The sequence below is a fragment of the Gavialis gangeticus genome, unplaced genomic scaffold, assembly GCF_001723915.1.
Source record: "Gavialis gangeticus isolate Ggan-Ray unplaced genomic scaffold, GavGan_comp1, whole genome shotgun sequence".
Taxonomy (NCBI): Eukaryota; Metazoa; Chordata; order Crocodylia; family Gavialidae; genus Gavialis; species Gavialis gangeticus.
In genome coordinates this window covers 165542665-165549687 of record NW_017729022.1, presented here as the reverse complement: position 1 = coordinate 165549687, position 7023 = coordinate 165542665, and the positions used below count along the sequence as shown (strand labels likewise).

Sequence of the window (7023 nt, the reverse complement as noted above, 5' to 3'; positions counted from 1 at the left end):
TAACTATATAGGTATAAAAGGCAGGGCAGAATGGCACATTATATACTAACAACTTACTTTGTCAGATACTATGAATGGACCTGCAGGGACAAAGGGTTCTACATATAAATAATAACTTAGATACAAAGATGGTGAAGTGGGGAGGAAGCAGAGTTGCAAAGGTGGTAAACAAAGCAATAAATTCATAGGGACACAGGGGTTATAAGTCTCTGTTTAGACTTTGTAAGTTTTGAAGGCTAGGGACAAAAATTACATATCAACTGGTATAAGTAATTGGAAACTGGTTCAAATCTGTAACATAACAGAAATTTAGAACACACAAATTGCTATCAAAATGGCCAAACCCAGTTAAGATCAACCTGGATGGATGTAGTATCAGACTTAACTCATTTACATTAAATCAGTTTATTGAACTTCTGTCCCAGATCCCCTCCAAGTTCAAGTTAAGTCACAGTCCCCTAGCATCCCAGGATGCTTTGCACCTCCCCTCCCTACAAACTCCCCCTTGCAGGGTGGGTGGGCTAGCATTAGTCCAAGCTGTCAGCGCCAGCCAGCAGGGAGGTGTGCTCCAGCACTCCCTGGCTTGGGCCACATTCTAGGATCAAAAGTGAATGTCTGTTCACTTGCTTATCAGTTCAATCTACATAGTTTAGACTAACCTGTGAAGATTGAATACATTCAGCCTTGGGCTTTTTGACTGTCTGTACTTAGCCAAGGTGACATGTTGAGCAGACATTTGCCAGTGATCTGCTCAGCACTTTTATCGCTAACTTCTGTACTTAGCCAAGGTGACATGTTGAGCAGACATTTGCCAGTGATCTGCTCAGCACTTTTATCGCTAACGTGGGAGAGGCACGGTTATATTAAGGACATGCAGGTCATATTCTACCTAGCTCAGTTACATCATGCTGAGGGTGTGGTTATGCAGATATGAGTAGTGAAATAAATGAAAATTTGGAATGGTACCTTTCTCAATCAAACCGAAAAAGGAGGCTTGTCCTTTGCATAAAATGCCTATACCATCTTCATCTTTATAAAGATCCTGAAAATGAGGTTGAGGAAAAGTTTTAGCTGGTGACTCCAGACTGCGCTGACAAATACAAACTTTGTTTTCAGACTCTTTAATAGCCCAATGAGGGTCATGGCTCAGATAAAATCCCAGGTTCTGTCAATTCTTGTATTGGTATTGTGAGAGATTGATACTTTATTTAAAACTAGGAAAAATGTTATTGCCTGGAGTGATAAGAAAGGGTGATGTAACTTTCTATGGTGATGCCAGAACAAGAGAAAATAATTGTGACAACCAAGACTCCAAAGACTTAAATAGTTGGGAAAAAAGGGAATATAATCAATGTGTACACATTCTGTTCATAGACTTCAAGAAAACCTATGATAGCATACCCAGAGAATGTCTGTGGGCCCTATTAGCTGAATTAGGGATTCCCAACAAACTAATTGAACTCATTAAAGTTTTCATGCATGAATCAAAAACAGAATTAGTGCCCATGAAAGAAACATTTTCTCATTTAGAACCAGATTGAGAACGGGAGATAGTCTGTCTCTGATCCTATTCAACCTGGCACTGGAAAAGGTAATCCAGAGCATAAATAACATGAAGAGAGGAGTTCAACTGAATGGACAGCATAAAATCCTCACATATGTTGAAGATATAGCTTTCATAAGTAAAAATATGGATGATAAATTCTGTACACCTAGCTAACAAATGAATCAAATAAAATTGGACTACAAGTGAACATGAGTAAAACACAGTGTCTGCTGTTAAATAGGACCTCACATAACAATAAAAAACACAAATTCTATGCAAGTGACCCACTTCAAGTATTTAGGTTCTATCATAGGAAGAAATTAAAGGAAGAATGGAAGCAAGAGATTTGCATTGTACAAGCTCTTGTCATCCAAGCTCACTGCAAGGAAAACCAAGCTTCAAGTCTATAAAACCATAATCAGGCCATTATGGCAGACAAACCTGGGTTCTCTCACAAGCAAATAAGATAGTAATAGATCATTCTGAAATGAAGATTTTCTGGAAAATCTTTAATGCACAGTATGATTCCATAACACAAGAATGGTGCATAAGTAACAAAAATGAGTAATTGTACCAATTGTACAGAGACCCAATCCTGACACAGGAAATCAGAGCATGACAACTACAATAACTGGGCCACGCTGAAAAAATAGAAGTGATCCAGACTCCAGAAAAGCCCTTGTTGAGGTACTGGAGGGGAGAAGGTCAAAATGAAGATGACTAGTTGATGTAGTGTCAAACTTACAGAAATTAAATATGGATAACTGGAAGAAGGCATGCAATGACAGGAATGGATTAAGATAATGGAGGCAGCCAAGGGCTTCTAAGGCCTACAGTGCTAAATTATTATTGTTGTTATTTTTTGCAAAAGTGTTTTATTTTTCACCTGGGTCTCACTACTAATACAGCTTACACAACCCAGTGCAGCAGTAAGGCTTGTTGGATCTCTCAGGTAACATATATACCTCATTCCTTTGATCATTACTATTGGGGAGACATTCAAACTGCTTCCAAAGGAGCATGACTGTCATACTGCAATCACAGCTCTTTCTGGCTCATTCTTCTACCAATTAGCAATCAATACACAGCTGAATACATTGGTTATCAGTGGTTCTAGAAATATAGAGTTAAGGCCATGTGAGCTTATTTCCCTTTTTTTTCTACATTTGAATTTGGAATACATTAACTCTTCATTTTCTGTTTTTAGGAAGTTTAAGTTTCATTTAACTTTAATGTTGTGGAAGGTCATAAATTACCATGAAGCAGATTTTAGTTCCACTTAATGAAGATTTGGCCATGAATTTACTGTTTTTTTAATGGAAGAAAACTGTCCTTTGTAGGACTGGTTATGCATGCATTTCTATTCAATTAATACTTTTACAGTTGAGATGCAATTGCGACTAGGTAGAGGTGAAGGATGCTCTGTGATTTGTAATGCTGCTCCACTGTCCTATGTGCTTATTCATTATGCAATTTGTATTATGGTCTGGTGTTGAAATGGTTAGGGTGTGTATTTGCTAACTGGTCTGGTGAGAGAAATCATAGATATCAGTGTCTCCAAAATGCAGCAGTTTTGCTACTTGATAGCTAGAGTTGCTTATGCATGAGAGAAAACTGTTGCATCTCTCTCTTTCTCTCTATCACCCCATCGAGCCATCGCCTGTAACAGATAGCTCTGTATTGCCATAGTTCCAGGTAACTCTCTGTTGCCTGTTCCTTTAAACCAGGGGCATCAAAGTTATGGTCCACAGGCAAATTCCTGCCCACGCAGCCCTATCATGCGGCCTGTGGATCTTGGATTGGACGCAAATGCTGCATTCAGTGCACAACAGCCCTGGTCACACATTTGCTGGTCTGGTGCACACTGCATGCACACAGAGCTGGTCTGGGACATGTGCTGCACTCAGTGTGCCAGGCTGGTCTCTGGGCCCAACCTAGCCCACAGACTGCCTCCATGTCACTCATGAAGCCCAATGAATTTGGTATGCCTATTTTTAACCTTTAGCATTTTAGAAGCATGCACAAAGTTGCTTCTTGCTGTCTGACACTGCTTCTGCATACTCATAATATTAGTAGAAGCTTATCACACGGCTGCATGCTACCTATGTTATGGGCCCCACTATACTGAACCAGACCCTACAAGCTCACCATACTCTGTCCCCGGCTTGATCAGTCCTCCCTGTGCCTTTAGCCTACCTAGTTAGCTCCCCTCCACTCTTGCCACCTCCCTTTATGTTTGGCTTGTTCCAGCATCTCACAAGGGGATCATCCATATTTTAATTTTGTATTAGTTTTCCAGAGGTTTCAAATTAAGTTTCCAGGGGTTTAACATTTGGATTTTCTTCAGGGCAAGCCTGGGCCCCAACTCATATGGGAAGGGACTTAGATCACAGCATTAGGTGAGCAGGGCCTTCTCAGGTTCCAGCACATGCAGAGAACAGAGAAGGAGGGGATCAAGCCTTCCCATAATGGCAAGGTGACAATGGATTTTGGACTTCATGGGCATGTATACTGGATGCCTGCTCCGATGCATGCCGGTTAGCATGTGTTGGAGCAGACTCGATTGAGTCTGCATTATGTCTATTCAATGTCCCCAAGCTTCAAAATGGTGGTGGGAGCACTTTAACTAAAGGTCATAGAATAAGTTTTAGTTAAAGTGCCTCTGCTGCCATTTTGAAGCATGGGATGCTGAATACATGTGACGCTGTGGGTGTTTTAATTAGAGGGCTCTCAGAGCAGCTCTAATTAAAGTGCCCCTCCCTCCACCCTGGAGCACGTATATAGATGTCGCATGTGTTGGGGGCTCAACCACCATTAAAGGGACAGCAGCTGCAACATTCTAGCTGACGCAGACCTGAAAGGGGCAGGGACCAACTCTGAAGTGGCTGTGGTGCTTCTGGAAGTGGCCGTGGCGCTACAGCTGGCATTCCCACTCCCTGGCTGGTGCTCGCAGTGGGGGCACTGATACTCCTGCTTGCCTCCCCTGCCCATCACCTAAGCAGCTGGTCAGGGGGTGCACCAGTGCTCTCAGGGGGTGCACGTGCACCCCTGTGCACCCCCTATGTGTCGCTACTGCTGAAACATTATACTCACATCTTTTAGTGAAGCTTTTCTTTTTGAGCATTGTGTTCCATATGGTGTCTTCAAAGAGGTCCTATATACTAGTTGGCATAAATGTTTAATGATTGATACCCTTGGATCCATTCAGAACCATGGTTTGATTCCTCAAGTCTGCACAAAAATAATGGTAGAATTTGGTAACATTCTGAACAATGGTTTTCTTTGTAAAATTTTTTTGCAAGGGTGATCTTTATCATGAGGATCCCTCTGTCAAATGAGCACAAATCAGGGTTACTAACCCTAACGTGAACCTCCATGGGTCACACTAAATTTCAAGGCAGCCCAAATAAGCTTTGGGATTTTAGAGTTCTGAAGAAAGCAGTAAAGAGCTTTTTTCACAGAGGTAGAAGTGAACCATGCATGTCAATGTGAGGTTCTGGCTGAATGAAAACACCCTGTGGAGATAAATAAGTCCTGAAACAATAGCTCTGAATCAATGAATGGCTCCATTCATCTCACTGGATGTTCTCATCCCACCAGTTCTTGTATTGCTCTCATATATATCAAGCATTCTCAATTATTTTCAATTCCTAAGCCTAGTTTTACCACTGTGTGCTGGATGCATATTTCGGGCATGTTTGTTTTCAGCCTCCTAGAAAAAGGTGCAGGGTTTACTCAGATGCCAGCTTACATGGGAGATGGGAAGAGGGGCTCAGCTCCTTGGGGGAGAGGAGGACAGAGAGAGGGGCTACATACCCCTAGAAGATTGTGGCTCCCCAGATTCTAGCTAATATGAGGGGATAATGAAAGGGCCTTGAACACCTTCTGCAGAGGAAGAGGACCTTCCATACCCCAGCTCACATGTGGGAGCAAGGAAAGCAGTTTAGACAGACCCAGAAGGACAGGGAACCTCCAGATCAGGAGGGAGGGTAGGGTGGAGGTTTCATACATTCCCAGGGGTGACCCCAGATCCTTGTGTACACATGTAGTAGAGGAGAATGTGGGGCTAATACAGGTCCATACTACTCTTTCCTCCAATTTAGGTTGCAAGGCACCCCCATATATCACCTCTGGGTGCTTTCCTCTTGCTTCCCTTAATTCTCATACCAGCTCTCAACCTGACCCTGCCAGGTCCTGTCCCACCCATCCTTATTTTTTCCTCCCCCTTAACCTATCCAGCCTAGCACCTTCTGACTTATTTACTGTTCTCGGATTACAGTTATTACCCCTTCCCCCAAACCAGAAATTTTGATAAAGGCAGATTGTAGCAAGATGCCTTCCTTTCCCTCACCCCCCTCCAGATTTCTGTTAAAAGTTAGATTCAAACTGACACTGGTGGATGTAGGTCAGGTTCAAGGACTCCTGCATATTCCCCTGAGCTACTCAGCTCACGTGAAAACTGACAGACTTGAAAGCTTCTTATCTACCCAGTTCACACGTACTCAGTATAATCCATTGAGTTGATGAGCATTAAGCATTTGCCTATCCAAAGAACCCATCTCCTACCTGAATATTGTTTTCAGTTTTGCTCCCCAAAAGGGGTAGTGGGTGCCGTGAACTACTTAAAGCAAATACTGGACATCTGAGAGTGTTTAGAGTAGTCCGAGCAGTGGTTTTATCTTTGATGTATGTAAAATAAAGTCGGTAGAATCTAGCTAACTTCAAGCCATTCTTACTTTTTTTAGAGGGGTGGTAGGGGAAGAGGAGAGAGGAAGTATTGCACATGAAAGCCACTTGCTTAAATAAGCCTGAGTTTCAAACACAAAGCTGAACATATGAATTCACTCCCGGGGAACAAACCATATTTCAGGGAAATCCAAGTATACATATGAATTTTACTGCATTTAGAAGAGTCAGCCAGTTTATATGAGTATGGAAAATGGATTTTGGCTTCATGTAATTAATTGATTCTTCTTGATTGACCCAGCAATGCTGAATACATTCTACAGAATTGATAGGCAAAATATTGAAACAATGAGAATCACTTTTATGGCTATAAATCAGGAGTAAGGAGTAAATAATGATTAAAATCAACAGTTGTGAACCAAAGCAGGTGAAGGAAGTTTTACGAAACACACAGATTGGTCCTTCCTAATCATGCAACTTTATTTTTGAATAAATCCTGCAATCTGTAGTCCTGTCCCTCTCGGCATTTCTTCCCATCAAAGTAAATAGAAGCATTTTCCAAGTAAAAACTAAAGGATTTGCTGTTTTAAAATTATGTGCTATTTTGTAAAAAGTATGCCTCAGTACTATTTTAAGAGAAATTTCACTTGACTAACATTGTCCTGTAACTGTTTTCCTTTGAAATGTTCTATGCCTAATTTGTGAATAACTCACTATTGCTATTTTTCCACCCTACACAATTTTCTGTGATTTATTTTAATTAAACTTTTATATGCAGGCTCTGTGCTTAA

General features: G+C 41.4%; 1 protein-coding gene across 1 annotated transcript in view; it reads left to right on the top strand.

Moving 5' to 3' along the window:
* The window catches only part of USH2A (usherin), a 756200-nt gene that overhangs the window by 107293 nt on the left and 641884 nt on the right, over positions 1-7023 (top strand). The window lies entirely within an intron of this gene.